This window comes from Schistocerca cancellata, chromosome 3 (assembly GCF_023864275.1).
Source record: "Schistocerca cancellata isolate TAMUIC-IGC-003103 chromosome 3, iqSchCanc2.1, whole genome shotgun sequence".
NCBI classification, from domain to species: Eukaryota; Metazoa; Arthropoda; class Insecta; order Orthoptera; family Acrididae; genus Schistocerca; species Schistocerca cancellata.
In genome coordinates, this window is record NC_064628.1 from 114,554,864 (window position 1) to 114,575,608 (window position 20,745).

Consider the following 20,745-nt stretch of genomic DNA (forward strand, 5'->3'; position numbering starts at 1 on the left):
CCCCAGTTTGAATCATTCTAGTCGGGCATATCGAAATAAATTCCCTCTGACATCCCTACAAGTCTTCCAGTGACATCTTAACGTAAGCATTCCCCAGATCCTAAATAAACAATTATTCCCTGTGTAGTGCCCCTATCCATTTCAATACAGTTTCGTATTTCACCGGGTAGGAGTGTTCTGTAAAGCACTGATATTGGGGGTTCATGCCCACTATTGGGAATCGAATTCGTACATGAAACATTGCTCCATCAGTACTCATTTGGGGTTGACACATGGTGGAACAATGGAAAGCTTCTCTCTGTAGGTTCAGCTACCTGTGGTAACTGAGTTGAGAATTATTTCCATGCTCTACGTAGCCTGTGGAGGCAACAAAGTAGAGCTTAATTGCCCGTGGACTGCATGAGATATTGCTTCTTGTAATGTAGCTAATCCCATTCTTGCCACCTTCAAAGTGTCTGTCAATGCTCGGAGTAATCTAGTACAGCCATCTTCCATTTAGTACATTCAGCCGATTTTGTATTACCTCTAAGTCGCTCTTTATAGTTCGCATCATATCTCCCGTACATTGTTATAGTTCGACGGTTAATTCCCGTACATCCTTGGTTTATTCAGCTCATTTCGATCTAACTTCGTCAACTGAATGGTATGCTACCCGACTGTGGTTCTGGTACCATCTGCTAGTATTGGGACAACACCAGTTCTAGGCCATTCTGCATTTTTTCCAGATGTATCCAAGATGGCAGCGACGATGTCATCCAAGATGGCGTCGTGTTGACTTGGCAACAGCGCATGACGTCATCCTAGATGGTGGCGATGTTGTCATTCAAAATGGAGGATTTTGGACCCCATCCCCCAGAAAAAATGATGGGAATTTCAAATTCCAACAGGATAATGCATCACACCCCAGTTATCTCTAGTAAGCAAAGAAAATCTCGGAAAGATGCCTCACCTGGCCCACCTCTACTAACTTAAGTCACCTGACAGCCACCTCTTCCTATGAACTGGTGCCAAGTTTGAAATTTGGCGATAAAGAAAGTTCACTTGCCTTTTCGCTACCACCCTATGAAAATTGATGCAAAGAAAACATGCTTCGACTAACCTCAGTCACCCAACCGTGACCTCTCCCAAGGGATTCGTGGGAAATTGAATCAGGCTGCACACGCTCTGACATGCCACACAGCATACAGACTACTCCTAAATAACCCATGTGTAATGCTCTACACACACGCCTGCTAATTGCAAACAGTCAAAATACCGCATTGCACAGCAAACAGACATGCAAACCACTCCTAAATAGTGCAATACATTTACATCCAGAGAGCCAAACAACTCCAAAATTGTGAAAATAATAATCCATCTGAAAAACTCTGCAAACATGCTTGCTAATTGTCAACTGCCGAAATCATGCACCAGTCTTTATTTAAACAATTAGAGACAGCACCACCATCCAGTATGTTCGCCAGGAGGTAAGCACTCCAACTAACCTAGTACACAGTACAGGCACCAGAGGGCGCTGTCGTCCAAGATGGCACCCATGACATCTGCTGATGATGCAGGTACGGTTATCCAAGATGGCTTCAAACAGTGTGTTCACCACGAGGTCTAGTACTCAGTACCACCAGCAGAGGGCGCTGTCGTCCTTTTCGTGACGTAATTCTGTACTGGAAATGAGCCTTTATTTTGCATGCAGTGTCTCCGCCACCAGATCTACTCCAACTGACCTGGTACACATAGCTGCCACCAGAAGGTGCAGTCATCCCATGTGTGATGTAATCCAAGATAGTAGTGGGGGGGGAGGGGATGGTGGGGAAAACCACTCTGCACACGAGCCTTTATTTTACAGATTCAGCACATCGGTAACTGAGAGGGTATGATAAGAGATTTTTTACGTGGAAAATTATGGGCGCTATAGATACTTAGTTTCGTTCCAGAAGCACATTCGTCAAGAGGAGACATTACCTGTACATCGATCGGTGTCAGACTGTAGCAGCAGTCGTAGCATTTAATTGTAGTTACACTGGTAAATATCTTTCAGGCTTCCAATATTCTTGTAAGTCTCGCATGTATATTGCTTTGCTAGAAGGTAATGCAATTGTTGTCTCCCACATTGTATTGTCTTTGATTGTATCCTTGATTGTTTGGCCTCAAAACATATGCCAGTGTGCTACTAGCTGTGGATGTGGACTTGCTACTTGACGAAAATTATTGTACACAGTCATTACTGTGATAAATTTTTACGTGCTATGGTGGGCGTAAGAGAGCAAATTGCTTTTGTTCAAATTATAGTACAACTTTCCTGCTGTCTATGCTAGTAAGTGATACACTATTTAACCTTATATTTCCCTTTAAACTGTGTAATCCCTAGTGATTTGAATTATTTATTTTAGACTAATCTTTATAATGGTCATTGACCAAAACTAGTAGATAATTGTGCTAAGTATCTTCAAACTGCTAAATTTCATTTTGTCGACCTTACTACCAATCATTAGGCTCCACTGATGAGCTGATAATACATGCAGACGACAGGTAAACAATGTGACACTTGTTAGAGGACGTACCTGGAGGGTTTCTGCCATCCAACAAGAGCATCTTTTTATGTTCCTTTTAGTCGTCTGTGTTCTGATTGATTTGATGCGACCCTCCACGAAAGTCTCTTCAGCACTCGCATGTTCATTTCAGACTAGCACTTGCAACCTACGTCCTTAGTTATTTGCTGGATGTATACAGATTTCTGTCTCCCCCCATAGTTTTTATTCTCTACACCTCTTTCTAGTACCTTACATGTTATACCCTTATGTCTTAACACATTTTCTATCATTCTGCCCCTGCTTTTAGTCAATGTTTTCCATATATACTTCTCTTCACCGATTCTGCAGATAACCTTCTCATTCTTTATGTTGTCAGTCCAACTAATTTTTCACAGCTCAAACAATTCTGTTTTCTTTTGTTCTTGTTTTCCCACTGCCCGTTATTCACTACCGTACAATTCTGTGCTGCTAGCGTACATTTTCAAAAATTTCATCCTCAAATTACAGCCGAAGTTTGATACCAGTAGACCTCTTTTTTCCAAGAATGCTATCTTTGTTTGTGCTTCTCTGCTTTTTATGAACTTCTTGCTTCATTCGTCATGGGTAAATTTTGCTTCCATGGCAACAGACTTACGATGTAGAGTTTCTCGCTAATCACATTTCTACTACTCACATCTCATTACCTTTGTCTTTCTCCGGTTTACTCCGTCCATATTCTGCACTCATTAGAATATTCATTCCATCCAAAAATCTTGTAATTCTTCTTCATATTCACTGACGATAGCAATCTAATCAGCGAACCCGAATTTCAACCTCTCTCTTCTTTCTTTTACTTCCGTCACTGCTCCTTCGATGTACAGACTGAACAGTAGTGGCGAAAGACTGCGTCCCACTCTTGCACCCTTTCTAATCTGGGCGCATCGTTCTTGGTCTTCTAGTCTTATTCTTTCCTCTTGTTTCCTGTACATACCATACACTACCCGTCTTTTCCTGTAGCTTGCCATATTTTTCTCAGAAGTACGAACATTTTTCAAGAGCATAGCAGGCTTATTATATTGAGGGTTCTCGAGGTTTCATCTTGCACTCGACTTCCGGTGCTCGAACCGCTCCCTCCCGCCGAGAGGTGGAAACGCACAGTGCCCTAAAAGAGGAGGAAATCCTGTAGTTATTTTAATATTCTTGTTCGTGGCGTAAGTGCACAGCGACGTGTCGGAATAACTGTAGGACTGTCCTGTTTATCTTGCTTAACTTTAGCCTTATGGGCCTTTTTCCCGTGCACTTCTCTCTGCCATCCCCTTCTGATGATGCTGCCAGAAGTGGAGGTAGTTCCTCTGGGATTCCTTTCAGAAAGGTTGGGCACGACTTAAACAACCGTGATGCGAGATGAAAGCTGTAACTTTACGATTACACGTGAAGTCCTTTCGATCATTTGAAAAGGTGACCATTTTGTTTTGTCACCGCGTTCATAATATGTGTTGTTTCTTCCGCTTTAAAGCTTTTGTGCGCATCTTTCTTATCTGGAAAATGTAATCTGACGATATATGCTCCAATGGTGAGGGTGAAGAGAAGCGGAGGGGGCAGATCAAAAGAAGAATGTAACTAGAGTCCTTTAAGCTTGCTTAAGCTTTCGGATTAGGTGCGTCTTCCGTTAATTAATTTCTTGAACAAATCACAGAGAGAGGGACGGTTTCCTCAGGAGTCAAACGCCTGTAGAATGAAAATGAATCAGAATATCACACATCTGGCCAATTAACGTACGAAACATGAAACATTTTAGCATAAACCACACTGAAGACACAAAGAAACTGGTGCACCTGTTTAATGTCGTTTAGAGCCGCCGCGTGCACGCAGAAGTGCCGCAATATGACGAGGCATTGAAACGATTAACGGCTGAAGTAGTGCTGGAGGGAACTAACACCACGAATCCTGCAGGCCTATCCATAAATCCGTAAGAGTACGAGGGGATGGAGATTTCTTCTGAACAGCTCGTTAGAAGGCATCCCAGATATGCTCAATAATGTTCATGTTGGGGGAGTCTGGTGGGCAGGAGAAGTGTTTAAACTCAGAAGAGTGTTCCTGGAGCCACTCTGTAGCAATTCTGGACGTGTCGGGTGTCGCATTGTAAAGCTAGAATTGCCCAAGTCCGTCGAAATGCACAATGGACATGAATGGACGCAGGTGATCTGACAGGATGCTTACGAACACTCAGTAGAACGAGCCGGGTGTATAACACAAGCAAATATTTAGGAATGCATAGCCTCGTACGTGTATGCTGCCGAACTCTTGCAACACCTGATCAAAGACTGACCGCAACTTTCTTCTGAGAATTCTTTGGACGACCGGTGGGAGCACACACTCTTTTAATTGTGTCCTGAAACGTAGATATTGACGTTGACTCAAATATGTTGTAGTGCAATAGTAGCCTGATTGTGACAAAATAACTATGTAAAGAGAACCTGTTGGATGCAACCTGTAATTTCGAACGTCACAGTATTTTACTTGAAACTTTTGCCACAATTACATTTTATAGAAAATTCTTCACAAAATAGGCACCTTTATTCACGCTAGCACAAAATATTTATGACCAGAATATAGTTTTCAGAAAAATGCAACATCCTTCAAGAACAAAAGTATCAATCACCGCGGAAAGCCAATTGTGTGATAAACTGAAATTAAGAATTATTTTGTCTCTGACTGAAATTTTAACTTAGTATTTATAACGCTTCTAGACTCATCTTCAAATATGCAGCAGTTACAGCAGATGCTGGATTAGTTTAATTCTCAACTGCACGAAGGTAAACGCTCCGAACATTCAACTAGGAAGAAATGTGTTATTATTATATATATCTGTTTGTAGTACATCACAGGAAGTGATAGTTTATGTTAACTCCGTTTATTTCCATTATCATTGCATATTAAATTAATAATACGGCTGTTTTCAACCTCGCCTTCAGAAAACTACAGCAGCTATATTTTCGTATAGCTATTTCTTTGTCTTCGATGATATCTTACGGTATATAAGTCATTTTTCACCGTAATTTACACTATGTGATCAAAAGTATCCTAACACCTCCAAAATAAAAGGTTTTTCGTAATAGGCGCATTGTGCTGCCACCTACTGCCAGGTAGTCCATATCAGCGACCTCAATAGTCGTTAGACATCGTGAAAGAGCAGAAGGGCGCTCTGCGGGCCTCACGGACTTCGAACGTGGTCAGGTGACTGGGTGTCACTTGTGTCGTACGTCTGTACGAGAGATTTCCACACTCCTAAACTTCCCTAGGTCCACTGTTTCCGATGTGATAGTGAACTGGAAACTTGAAGAGACGCTTACACGGCAAAAGCTTACTGGCCGACTTCGTCTGTTGACTGGTAGAGACCGCCGACAGTTGAAGACAGTCGTAATGTGTAATAGGCAGACATCTTTCCAGACCATTACACAGGAATTCGAAACTGCGTGAGGATCCACTGCAAGAACTATGACAGTTAGGCGGAAGGTGAGAAAACTTGGATTTCATGGACGAGCGGCTGCTTATAAGCACATCACGCCGGTAAATACTAAACGACGCCTTGCTTGGTGCACGGAGCGTAAATATTGGACTATTGAACAGTGGGAAAATGTTGTGTGGAGTAACGAATCACGGTACACAATGTGGAGATCCGATGGCAGGGTGTGATATGGCGAATGCCGGTGAAAGTCGTGTGCTAATGTGTTTAGTGTCAACAGTAAATTTCGGAGGCGGTCATGTAATGTTGTGGTCGTGTTTTTCATGGAGAGGTCTTACACATCTTGTTGTTTTTTCGTGGTATTATCACAACCCAGGAATACATTGATGTTTTAAGCACGTTCTTGCTTCCCACTGTTGAACAGCAATTCGGGGATGGCGATTGCATCTTTCAACACAATTGAGCACCTGTTCATAATGCACGGCCTGTGGCGGAGTGTATATACGACAATAACATCCCTGTAATGGACTGGCCAGCACAGAGTCCTGACTTGAATCCTACAGAACACCTTTGGGATGTTTTGGAACTCCGACTTCGTGCCAGGCCTCACCGACTGTCATCGATACCTCTCCTCAGTGCAGCACGCCATGAAGAATGGGCTGCCATTCTCCAAGGAACCTTCCAGCACCTGACTGAACTTATGCCTGCGTTAGTGGAAGCTGCTTTCAGCCTAAGGGTGAGCCAACACTATACCAGTATTGCCGATGGAGGTCGCCACGAACTTGTAGGTCATTTTCAGCCAGGTGTCCGGATACTTTTGATCATAGAGTGTGTCTGTCTTGGCTTTTCTTGACTGTCGGGACCTTCACCGATTTAACGAATCCCGTCAAGAGTTCACTTACACCTTCAATTTCAGTATTGTACTGGCCAACACCGTGGTTTGGTAGTAGGTGATGCTTCTATAGATTTCGCTGGCTCCATTAACTTTTTCTTGCGTGGGGAGGCACAATAAGGTGGCACTTTACTTTCTTGGAGACATCTGAGAAACTGCTTTAATGAATATGGAGGGGCGTGTATAGGCAGACTCGTTGAAGTACGAGTATCTCCAAGGCGCAGCGCAGCGGCCGGACCCACATGCTGCCAACTTGTTTCGACTACGCTGCAGAAGTTTTCACCTCCTCTACACAGCACCGATCTTTCGGCATGCGATTTCCATATCTTTGAAGTCCTGTCAAAGGGCATTCGTGGCTATTTGCTTCGAACGAAGAGGTACATGCCTTACAACAATGACGCTTCTGTAGGCAACCGCAAACATTTTTCCGTGAAGCCATTGACCATCTCGTCATTCAGTGGGATAATTGTATTAATAGTTGTGGAGATTACTTTTAAATAAGAAAGTGTTTATTTACTTTTAAGGGTTCCTCACATCAGTCAGTAAAAACGGAACCCTTACAGAACCAGTTTGCTGTCAGTTAGTCTCTCTGTCTGTCTGACTATTAAAAACCCATTTTCTCGATAACTGATAGACCTAACAAGTTTAAATTTAGGTCACATGCAAGAATCTATGGTCCCTTGGCGGCGTAAAAAATGAAGCTTCTGATACAGTGCAATTAATAGATATGGCCATTTATGTCACACATTCCACAACCTCATTCATCGAAAACATATAGAATACTTCCCGTTGGTAAAGAATCATGAAATTTGACAAGAAGAATGTTATCACAGTACAACTAAAGGTAAACTCAAAAAACTGTTAATTTGTAATTATATCACACGAAAAAAATTTTCTGTCACTTTTTATCTGACTGTCTGTCCGTTCGTCTGTTAAGACCTATTTTTTCTCAGGAACGGGTAGACATATCATGTTAAAAGTTATGTCGTATGCTAAGGCTTGTAGTCCTTTGGAGGTGTATGAAACTGAAGCTTCTAAGTCAATGCAGTCAAAATATACGGCAATTTATACCATATATTCTGATAATCGCAATACCCCGAATCATAAAATTAGACAAGAAGCATGATTTCACTGTACAAGCAAAGACAAATATCCGAAAATTGTTAATTTGTAATTATATCACACAAAAAATACTTTTTGTCATTCTCGAAGTTCTAGGATTTCCCTGAGCGCTATCTTGGCAGTATCGTTATCGATCACAGGCAAAAATCATAGGCTTTGTCGATTTCCTATATAAATAATTAATATTATTATTAAAGAATCAAGTCTTCCAAGATCGATAGTGATTCCACATCTAATAGTGTGTGAGTCCGCCGCTCGTGGTCTCGTGGTAGCGTTCTCGTTCCCGAGCACGCGGTCCCGGGTTCGATTCCCTGCGGGGTCGGGGATTTTCACCTGCCTCGAGATGACTGGGTGTTTGTGTTGTCCTCATCATTTCATCATCAACCAGAAAAGTGGCGAATTTGGACTGAGCAAAGATTGGGTAATTGTACGGGCGCTGATAACCACGCAGTTGAGCGCCCCACAAACCAAACATCATCATCATCATCTAATAGTGTTACAAGATCCGATGATCACAGCTCAGATCTGTCGTAACCGGTAATAGTAATAAAAATAAATATATGGAATAAAAACACCCACCAGCTGCCGAAGGTAATAGTCAAAAGCTCTTGACCTAGGTTTGAACCCATGTAATTGGACCCTCTTCAGAAGACTTGTTACGTTTTACTTTCTGTGCCAATAAGCGTAGTCATGATTAAAATTGACAATCGTAAAAGCAGCCGTCTGGCTTCATCAGCATGTATAACGTATTAACACTTCTGAAGGAGGCCTGCCGGCCGCTGTCGCAGAGCGTTTCTAGGCTCTTCAGTCTGTAACCGCGCGACCGCTACGGTCGCAGGTTCGAATCCTGCCTCGGTCATGGATGTGTGTGATGTCCTTAGGTTAGTTAGGGTTAAGTAGTTCTAAGTTCTAGGTGACTGACGACCTAAGATGTTAAGTCCCATAGAGCTCAGAGCCATTTGCACCATTTGAAGGAGGCCCGTTTGCATGAGTTGAATTATAGGTAAAGAACTTTTGACTGCTACCTTCCGCAGCTAGTGGCTGGTTTTATTCGATATATCACATCCACATACTTGCTGCTACAGCATGCTAAAGATCGCAATAAGAAGAATTTCTGGTGACCTCGGCAAACTTGATTATTCGAGGATAATATAACTTTCAGATCACCCTCGACGACTGACTCAATGTCAAATAGAATACATAATTAACTTGGTTAAGTGTGTATTTCACGTTACCTTAGAGTCAGCAGAAGGGCTATTGGTTGCTGCTTGACACAACTTGTTCTCGTTAATACTACATTATTCCGAATCTAGTTATATGGACTTTCATCCCCTTCGTGATGGGAAAAGTTTCGATTTGCTTTTCGCTCACGTACTTGCGTGTTGTTCTGATTTTTTACTATCTTAGGATAAACAGTACATAAGCATAATGATGAATATTTTCTCTGTCCTAAGTCTCCCATGATATGTTTTGTGCTTCCGCTCATATACTTAATACTAAAATTTTCCTATGCAGATTTACATCGTCACTTCTGTGCTCAGGTCTCAGATTGGCGGAATAGGGAGTGTGATTATGATGTAGAGAACAAACAAAGGAAAGTAGTAGTCACAGTTAAACGCTAGATCCTGTGTAACAGAATGATAGTGTCTGGTAAGCAGCTAGAAGTGACTGTTCAAGTCTGTTATGAAAAAAACTGTTTTATACGGAGCAGAAGAGTGAATAAAAACAAAGAAAATAAAAGACTCTTTGAAAATGAAAATTATTAAGTGGGGAAGATATCGAAGAACCACAGCAATGGCGAGATTAATGGAAGTTAATTGAAGAGGGTATCTAGCAAACGAGGAAATAAATACAACATAGTACAGTGAACAGGAAGGAAATAAGTGGAATGTTATTGCTATTTAAAACGTTCGAAGGCAACAGAAAACCTCAGAAAGGTTGGGAGTTGAGAGTTATAGGGCAGCTAAAATCAGGTTGTCTTAGGAAGAATTGATATGCTGGAATTACAGGCGCCTTGCATAAAAGACAACACCTGGTATCTGTAGAGATAAAGAGTCAAGAAGACTTGGTGGTTGTAGGCGGCCAATAATGATGTAAAACACCACTGCGTATACAGGTTGTCCCAGAAGGAATGTTTGGTATCCAGGAATATTACAGTAATGCTCACTCGAAGCAAAAATTTCTCGAAAACATGGGCTCTAAAATGCATACCGTAAGAGCTGCGAGAACTTCTTCATCTTCGATACTGTCGAAACAAATCTCTTCCACTGCAAGCTACTTTGCTTTCCGTATATTGAGAGTTGGTAAGGACCAAAACAAGAAAAATATGTCGAGTAAACATGGGCTCTAAATACACACTTTAAGAGCAATGAGCACTTGTCCGTCTTCGCTACTGCGAAACACATCTCTTCTCCTGAAAAGCAGCTCATAGCTCTTAAGATATGCATTTACAGCCAATGTTTACTAAACTCTTTTCTGTTAGGATGAGCGTTCCTTTCACATTCCTGAATATTGACCATTCCTCCTGGGACACCATTTATAAATAGTACGGTTGTTCACTTTCCATACATGTTTCTGACTTACTTCCTTATATTTTGCACTAAGTAACATGCAAGCTCAAGATGGCGTGAACGTCTACATTTTTATCCGCAGATCGAAATTAGGATAACTTTCAGCTGTAACTATTAAGTATACTGCACGCAGTGCTCGCGGAAATTGTTTAATGGCTGTACTTGATACTAGAATTTTCCTATTCAGATGTACGTCCTCACTTACGTACTCAGCTGTCATATTGGCGGATCGGGGAGTGTGGTCAAGATGTAGAGAACAAACAAAGGAAAGCAGACGTTATAAGCCCACAAATGCTTTTTGGCTGAGTCAGAGAATGCTAGGATTAATTGTTTCCATGAAGTTTCTATTAGAGAAAAGACAGTTATACTTAATAGTCTGATCATGCAAGAGTGACACACCTCGCGCAGCTACACTATTCGAACTTCCGCTCAGTCTTTTGTTTGGGCTTTCCCTCAGTAATTCCAAAATCGTCATGGAGGGGGAACTTTTTCTTTTTGGGACGACGTCTGCGTTATGTGCTTTTAAGCTGAGAAAATAGCAAAGTCTGCACGTCGTTCACGACAGTCCCAGGATTGTTTACTGAAGAGAGTGGCATCCTCTCATATGAATTTTCTCCCAGAACTACAGCAGGAACCAGAAGATTGGCGCAGTTACTTATGTGTGGACATAGAAACGTACTATAAACTGTTAACTCTTTCAACCCCAGAAAGGGGAAAGAAGATAGTGAAATGAGGGCCGCTATAAGACCACACGACAGACTCAACGCTACGTTAAGATTTTTAGCGACTCGCAGGAGCCATAAGGATCTTAAATTTACAATTATTAATTCGAAACAACGTTTGAGCCACATCATACGCAAAACCTGTGAGGCTATATACAACGTTCTGAAAAAGTAATATTTAAAGGAGTGTAAACAGAACCTACAAATTTTTCACGTTTTAAAAGAAAAGGGTATAATTAAAATTCGCGATTAGACAAAAATATTATCATACATCTTGCAATTTTAAGTAAAAGTTTTAAGTGAACATTAATTGCTTGAAAAATTAAACCAACTAAGGTAATAAAATATGCAGAAAATATTTTGTAGATAGATTAGTGTCTACATAATTTCAGGTATTATTCCAGAAATTGACAATGCACTTAGAAATCTCTTGTAAGCTCGATGAATTATCTAGATTTATTATATTGGTATTTGAAATAGCAATATGCTTATCTGAAGGACTGCGTTGTGTATAACCCACTGTTCTGATGGGAAGATTTGCCTGATTATTACAAGGAAGCTCTGTTACATTAAACTGTGTCACCCAGAAGAAGTAGCTTAGTTAAAAATTGCAAAGTATTTTGTTAAAGGTTCCAGATGAGCTTCGAAAATTCCATCATTGATGGGCAAACATATTTATATTGCCTTAAGATCATGTAATTTTGCGAGGTGCCGGGGTGGAGAAGAGTTTGTACCTCTTTAATTCAGACGAATTTTCGATGAGAACGAGACATACACTCGACCCCCTCCTTATCTACCACCTAATTATTATGCGCTCAACGGTAACGGAAGAAAATGATGGTGGATCCTGCTAGTAGGTAAAAAAGGAGTGCACACTCACAATAATTTAATAAAATCGTAATCTGCTCAGAAAAAAAGAGAACTTTATCATAATAAACAACAGAAAATAGGATTCTGCATATATCTACGAAATGATATGCGGATTAAATATTACAATTAGATTTATTATACATCAGAACATAAATGCACATGATTGTCGACACATACAGTAGGTTAAAGGATAGGGTACACTGAACTATTATGAGAACAAGAGTTGGGTCGAGAACAAGGGGTCCTACTGGCTGTGATGCAATAGATTGACGATCATGATTGGAAGTTCTAATGAATCAAATATTACTCTCCTAACTATATACACTCCTGGAAATTGAAATAAGAACACCGTGAATTCATTGTCCCAGGAAGGGGAAACTTTATTGACACATTCCTGGGGTCAGATACATCACATGATCACACTGACAGAACCACAGGCACATAGACACAGGCAAAAGAGCATGCACAATGTCGGCACTAGTACAGTGTATATCCACCTTTCGCAGCAATGCAGGCTGCTATTCTCCCATGGAGACGATCGTAGAGATGCTGGATGTAGTCCTGTGGAACGGCTTGCCATGCCATTTCCACCTGGCGCCTCAGTTGGAGCAGCGTTCGTGCTGGACGTGCAGACCGCGTGTGACGACGCTTCATCCAGTCCCAAACATGCTCAATGGGAGACAGATCCGGAGATCTTGCTGGCCAGGGTAGTTGACTTACACCTTCTAGAGCACGATGGGTGGCACGGGATACATGCGGACGTGCATTGTCCTGTTGGAACAGCAAGTTCCCTTGCCGGTCCAGGAATGGTAGAACGATGGGTTCGATGACGGTTTGGATGTACCGTGCACTATTCAGTGTCCCCTCGACGATCACCAGTGGTGTACGGCCAGTGTAGGAGATCGCTCCCCACACCATGACGCCGAGTGTTGGCCCTGTGTGCCTCGGTCGTATGCAGTCCTGATTGTGGCGCTCACCTGCACGGCGCCAAACACGCATACGACCATCATTGGCACCAAGGCAGAAGCGACTCTCATCGCTGAAGACGACACGTCTCCATTCGTCCCTCCATTCACGCCTGTCGCGACACCACTGGAGGCGGGCAGCACGATGTTGGGGCGTGAGCGGAAGACGGCCTAACGGTGTGCGGGACCGTAGCCCAGCTTCATGGAGACGGTTGCGAATGGTCCTCGCCGATACCCCAGGAGCAACAGTGTCCCTAATTTGCTGGGAAGTGGCGGTGCGGTCCCCTACGGCACTGCGTAGGATCCTACGGTCTTGGCGTGCATCCGTGCGTCGCTGCGGTCCGGTCCCAGGTCGACGGGCACGTGCACCTTCCGCCGACCACTGGCGACAACATCGATGTACTGTGGAGACCTCACGCCCCACGTGTTGAGCAATTCGGCGGTACGTCCACCCGGCCTCCCGCATGCCCACTATACGCCCTCGCTCAAAGTCCGTCAACTGCACATACGGTTCACGTCCACGCTGTCGCGGCATGCTACCAGTGTTAAAGACTGCGATGGAGCTCCGTATGCCACGGCAAACTGGCTGACACTGACGGCGGCGGTGCACAAATGCTGCGCAGCTAGCGCCATTCGACGGACAACACCGCGGTTCCTGGTGTGTCCGCTGTGCCGTGCGTGTGATCATTGCTTGTACAGCCCTCTCGCAGTGTCCGGAGCAAGTATGGTGGGTCTGACACACCGGTGTCAATGTGTTCTTTTTTCCATTTCCAGGAGTGTAGCAGTATCGCAATTAGTAGTGAGAGCTCAAATGGGATCACACGAAAAAACAAGCAAGGTGGACTTCTAGCAAAGCGAGCGCGCGTGCTGCTGTGGGATTCAGTATAAAATTAATAAGGTTCTACAATGCCGGAGCAGCAAAATACTGTACCAGTACTGATATCTGCAGCATGTCGTCGGTAGGCAGCGTCTTGATGATGTAGGCGCCGACTTCTGCCGTGCAGCAACTCTGTGTCAACCCCTGGCCTCGAAGGCTGTCCGAGGATTCTAAGTTCTTCCGAAAAAGAGTGACCAAGTCGCAAGACTGTCCGACTCTGACAAAGATCAGATTCCGAATTCCCTGTAGGCGCAACGCAAGAGCGAAGCCACCATTTCTCTCCTCCCTACCCTCCTCGAAAACTGCGAATCAGCATTCTGTTCTGATTCCAAAATTCCCCCACACTGTCTCAAAACATCATTCGCGCCAGTATCGATCGTTCCTCCTAATTTCGAGCAGGGCTTTATGACGTCAACTAGCCTCAGTTTAAGTTGACCGATCATGCCTCTGCTATTCAGCTGATGGCACTGAACTTGCCGTTTGACTGGCTACGAAAACAACCTGCCCAGACCACCGGCCATCCGGCACCAGACAGTCGCACCCAGCAGGGCACAGTCCACAAGTTTTCTCTGAATCAAGAGAACAATGTAGTCAGTCGGCGCCAGGAATCTTCATTTCGGACGCGCCGGAACGGTAGACACATAAACTACGTCGACACTCAGACGTCTCGCAAGTCGTTTCGCCCTGCATACAACAGGCGAAAATCGACCGACGTCAGTCGTTCCGCCAGGCGCTTAAGCATTTTGTTCGAACCCCTCAGAATTCAGGGAATTGCAGCCCCTCATCGGAAACGCAGTGTGCCACGTCCTCCGATGCTCGCCTCTCACAGGCCACCCAGGGAAGTAAAACACTTTTTTTTGCTCTCAGTACAAATACTCTCATTACAATAACCTTATTCGGTCTGTTACTACCGTGAAATGACACAGAACATTAATAAAATTGATGAAAATGGGAGGAGACATGCAAAACAGGGCATGGAACCTCTTAATTTATGCGCTTTATGTTTTGTGTAGGCATCAAATTCATTGTCAACTAGTGTAAGTACCTCTGTAGCTATATTATTAAACTGTAGCTATAATATTAATCTGGTGTCTCTTCCTTTTGATCAAACACTGGACACTGGACGGTGGAGTGTCACTGCATGATACTGAAGTGCGTCCTCATGTAAAGACTTGTCGGCAGTCTTGCACGTACACAAAGTCTTATTCCATCAGTCTTTTGCTGCTTTGTCCAACTTCATTCAGGTCATGCTTTAGATACTACTTTACTGCAATGTTAATGCGAATGCTTTTTTTTAACTTAATTTATTGTTCCCATTTATCATTTTGTTTTATGGTAAGGAAAGTGGTCATTTTTCTGGAATGGTGCATTAGTTTCTCATGTTCAGTTGTTCTAGATGACACACTTTTCTGGCATTTTGATTTCTTTGATGGTTCTATGTAGGTGTGTGCATTGACTGTGGCTCCTTGACTTTGTGTACTTTCTCATTTGCATCTGATATTGCCATTTAGTTTATATCGTATGACGAGCACAGTAATACACTGACGGAAAGAGTCCCAACACTAAAAGTAATTAATGTACAGTAATGAAATTTCTGGGATACATTTGTTTAGAGAACATATTTAAGTCATCAATATAGCAGGGTCACGGGTTAAAGCGCAAGATACATAATAGCAAATCTAAAGTGCTACTACATTAACAATCAGTTTAAGCACTAGAATGTTGACTTCAAGCATGCAAACGTGCATGTATTGTATTTTACAGGTCTCGGGTGTTAGTTTGTGGGATAGAGTTCAATGACTACCGCACTAGTTCGGTCAATACAGGATTCTTAGTGCAGGTGGTAGACCACGCTGGAAATGTCCGATGATGTCCCATATGTTCTCGATTGGAGACAAGTCTGATGATCGAGCAGGTCAAGGCAACATGTCGACTCTTTGTACAGCGTGCTAGGTTACAACAGCAACGGTGTGGCCGAGCTTTATCCTGGTGGTGGGAAACGCTCCCTGGAATGCTGGTCATGAACAGCAGCGCAACAGGTCGAATGACCAGATTGACGTATAGATTGGCAGCCAAGGTGCGTGGGACAATTTGCCTTCCGTATCCACCTTCCTTCCCCCACACAGCTCCTGTACGACCTCATCCCGTTCCCCCCACCTCCTCCTTTACCTCCAACATCTCTGCATCCTTTACAATGTCCGGAGGCTTGATCCCCCCCACGTCCTGGTTTCCTCCTTCCTCTATCGCTATATCCCTCCCTCTCACCACCTCTACACCCTCCATCTCCTTCATCAGGGCAATTTCCAGCACCTCCCCCTACCGGACGTTGAACTTCGCCTTGACATCTACCTTTCCTTCCAACTGTAACCTGTCTTCTTCCCTCCCCAGGTCCCCCCCTTTTCCTGTCCCCTCCTTCTCTCAGAGCGACTTTCCTCCTTCCCCTCCCCCTCTGAGTCCTTGCACCGCTTTCTCAACGGTGTCCATCCCACATCCTTCCCTCCCCAGCCCTCTTCGTCGCGCCCCTGCCCGTCACCCCCACCCCCTCTAAGCCGCCACCCACTCTTCTTCCCTTCTCCCTCATCTCCATGCCCCTGGCAGACACTGTGTGTTGCTCATCATCATCAGCGTGCTACGTCAGTGTTGTGTTTGGTGCTATTCTCCTGTGTGTCGAGAGCTGTGCTTTTAATTGTGTACTGGACTTGTACATAGTCCTATTGTCAGTGATAATTATATGCTACGCCATCCATCGATACTTTTAGGCTGCAGCCATAGTTCACCTCATGTTCTTTTACTTGTCCCAGTGTGTGTGTGGTTCTTTGTGCTCAATAAATTTTAAGGTTTTTGTCTCCATTTTACAGTCGCCTCCTTTTTGTCTGTTCTCATCCATTATGTTCCCATTCTTTATATTTTTTCCGTCATATTTTCTCCCTTGTAATTTTAAATGTCTTCTATTGTATCATTATTGTCTTTTGGCTGAAGAGCAGCGCTTATGATGCTGCCAGCCCATCCCTTATTGGGAACTGAAATTCAATAAAGAAAAAATAGTGTGAGATAACCATGAGAGTACTGCAACTTTCATAAGAAATCGCATCCCATACGATAGCTCCAAGTGTAGGTTCAGTGTGTCTAACACCCAGGCAGGTTGGTTGCAGTCCCTCAACTGGCCTCCTTTTAGAAACACTCTGCCAACACTGGTAGTGAGGCAGAACCTGCTTCCATCAGAAAACACAACATACCTCCACCTTACCCTCCACTGAGCTACAGCTTGACACAATTGAAACCGGAAATGGCGGTGGTTTTTGGAAAGCGGAATACACGCTACAGGGCGTCTGGCTCGGAGCTGTCCAAGAAGTAAACGAATTTCAACAGCTGGCTGTGTCACTGTGGTGCCAGAGCCATACGCCCAGCACTGTGGTCTTCGCTCCCGGTGTTGCCACGTGGCCGTCCGGAGCCCGGTCTTCTTGCGACTGTACATTCTCATGACCACCGCTGCCATCACTCATGTACACTGGCTGCATACCTACCAAGTCTTTCTGCAGCATAGCAGAAGGAACATCCAGTTTCTTATAGCCCTACCACACGAACTCGTTCAAATTCAATGAGGTGTCGATAATGGTGTGTTTGTCGCCTTACAGACATTCTTGACTAATACAAACTCACCACGTCCAAACGCAAAGGCAAGTAACACTCACGACAGTTGTAGCGTGTATATAAAGAAACCTTCTAAAAGTACCATCACTTACAAAGTAGTTTAGAAAGCAGATTAATAATGTTGCTCACGCAGCATATGTTCGCTTTATCGGGCAAAAACAAAATTATTGACTGTGGATGGTATCGTCAGAATGGAAATAATGAAGTCACTGTAAAAAAAGTCATTAATGTTGGCACTTATCTTGAATGGATTCCCACGTAGATTTCGTCGAAGTTGTTATGGCTCATCTTGTTGTTTCTAGGGTGATTCCACTGTGACTGCTAGAAGGTCCAGATCTGATTTTAGCAATATTTGAAGACCTAACAAATGCGTTTTTCAGGAAGTTCTTAATGATCAAACAATCCCAGATCAGAACAATAGTATGGTAGAAATAATTTTTTACTTGGTGTTCACGATACACATTTTTATTAAACTTCTTGTAAATTCACATATACTTCTTCTTAATTGTCACATCATCAAGAAAACAGTTTTGTATCAATCTTCATATATTTAATTTCCACTTTAACCAAACACATGACTTGACTGTTTTTTAAAAAGCGAAATAACAACTTAACTTCTGCAAAGTGACACAAAGACTGTTCTGTGCGCATTCGCGCCAAAACGGTTAGAAGTGAGTTAAAGATTATGACAGTCTCACAGAAATGAATACACACAAGAACCATATCACTGTAATACATCTAAATCTACAAACATAATCCGCAATCTACCATACGGGGCGTGGCGGAGGGTACCTCGTACCACAATTAGCATCTTCTCTCTCTGTTCCACTCCCAAACAGAAGGAGGGAAAAATGGCTGCCTATATGCCTCTGTACGAGCCCTAATCTCTCTTATCTTATCTTTGTGGTCTTTCCGTGAAATGTAAGTTGGCGGCAGTAAAATTGTACTGCAGTCAGCCGCAAATGCTGGTTTTCTAAATTTCCTCAGTAGCGATTCACGAAAAGAACGCCTCCTTTCCTCTAGAGACTCCCACCCGAGTTCCTGAAGCACTTCTGTAACCATTCGCGTGATGATCAAACCTACCAGTAACAAATCTGGCAGCCCGCCTCTGAATTGCTTCTATGTCTTCCCTCAATCCGACCTGATAGGGATCCCAAACGCTCGAGCAGTACTCAAAAATAGGTGGCACCAGCGTTCTACAAGCGGTCTCCTTTCCAGATGAACCACATCTTCCCAAAATTCTACCAATGAACCGAAGACGACCATCCGCCTTCCCCACAACTGCCATTACATGCCTGTCCCACTTCATATCGCTCTGCAGTGTTACGCCCAAATATTTAATCGACGTGACTGTGTCAAGCGCTACACTACTAATGGAGTATTCAAACATTACAGGATTCCTTTTCCTGTTCATCTGCATTAATTTACATTTGTCTATACTTAGAGTTAGCTGCCATACATCGATACATCGGAGTACCTATACTTTAATAAAACCAAATGTGAAAAGTAGTACGATATTACTGGTTTCTAGAACTGGGGGCGGAATGCCGTAATGGTCACGTAAATGAGGAACCATTACAACCTGATTAGCATTCTCATAGTGGTGCTGCTAGCGCCATTATGTTACGCGACTGACGCGAAATTTAAATAGAGAGCAGATGTAGAAACAAGCCAAACAACTTTCGTTTATGTCGCACAACTCCTTCTTGGTGTTGCAAATTTTTCCCGTCAGTGTATTATAGTAAAATGTACGAGGGCAGTTCAATAAGTAATGCAACACATTTTTTTTCTCGGACAATTTTGGTTGAAAAAACCGGAAATTTCTTGTGGAGTATTTTCAAACATTCCCGCTTCGTCTCGTATAGTTTCATTGACTTCCGACAGGTGGCAGAGCTGTACGGAGCTGTTAAAATGGCGTCTGTAACGGATGTGCGTTGCAAACAACGGGCAGTGATCGAGTTTCTTTTGGCGGAAAACCAGAGCATCTCAGATATTCATAGGCGCTTGCAGAATGTCTACGGTGATCTGGCAGTGGAAAAAAGCACGGTGAGTCGTTGGGCAAAGCGTGTGTCATCATCGCCGCAAGGTCAAGCAAGACTGTCTGATCTCCCGCGTGCGGGCCGGCCGTGCACAGCTGTGACTCCTGCAATGGCGGAGCGTGCGAACACACTCGTTCGAGATGATCGACGGATAACCATCAAACAACTCAGTGCTCAACTTGACATCTCTGTTGGTAGTGCTGTCACAATTGTTCACCAGTTGGGATATTCAAAGGTTTGTTCCCGCTGGGTCCCTCGTTGTCCAACCGAACACTATAAAGAGCAAAGGAGAACCATCTGTGCGGAATTGCTTGCTCGTCATGTGGCTGAGGGTGACAATTTCTTGTCAAAGATTGTTACAGGCGATGAAACATGGGTTCATCACTTCGAACCTGAAACAAAACGGCAATCAATGGAGTGGCGCCACACCCACTCCCCTACCAAGAAAAAGTTTAAAGCCATACCCTCAGCCGGTAAAGTCATGGTTACAGTCTTCTGGGACGCTGAAGGGGTTATTCTGTTCGATGTCCTTCCCCATGGTCAAACGATCTACTCTGAAGTGTATTGTGCTACTCTTCAGAAATTGAAGAAACGACTTCAGCGTGTTCGTAGGCACAAAAATCTGAACGAACTTCTCCTTCTTCATGACAACGGAAGACCTCATACAAGTCTTCGCACCCGAGAGGAGCTCACAAAACTTCAGTGGACTGTTCTTCCTCATGCACCCTACAGCCCCGATCTCGCACCGTCGGATTTCCATATGTTTGGCCCAACGAAGGACGCAATCCGTGGGAGGCACTACGTGGATGATGAAGAAGTTATTGATGCAGTACGACGTTGGCTCCGACATCGACCAGTGGAATGGTACCGTGCAGGCATACAGGCCCTCATTTCAAGGTGGCGTAAGGCCGTAGCATTGAATGGAGATTACGTTGAAAAATAGTGTTGTGTAGCTAAAAGATTGAGGAATAACCTGGTGTATTTCAAAGCTGAATAAAACAACCCCTGTTTCAGAAAAAAAAAGTGTTGCATTACTTATTGAACTGCCCTCGTACTAAAGTGTG

The 20,745-nt window shown here is 43.5% G+C and overlaps 1 protein-coding gene across 1 annotated transcript in view; it reads left to right on the forward strand.

The window, feature by feature from the left end:
- LOC126176154 (octopamine receptor-like) overlaps positions 1–20,745 on the forward strand; it is a 55,381-nt gene that overhangs the window by 16,807 nt on the left and 17,829 nt on the right. The window lies entirely within an intron of this gene.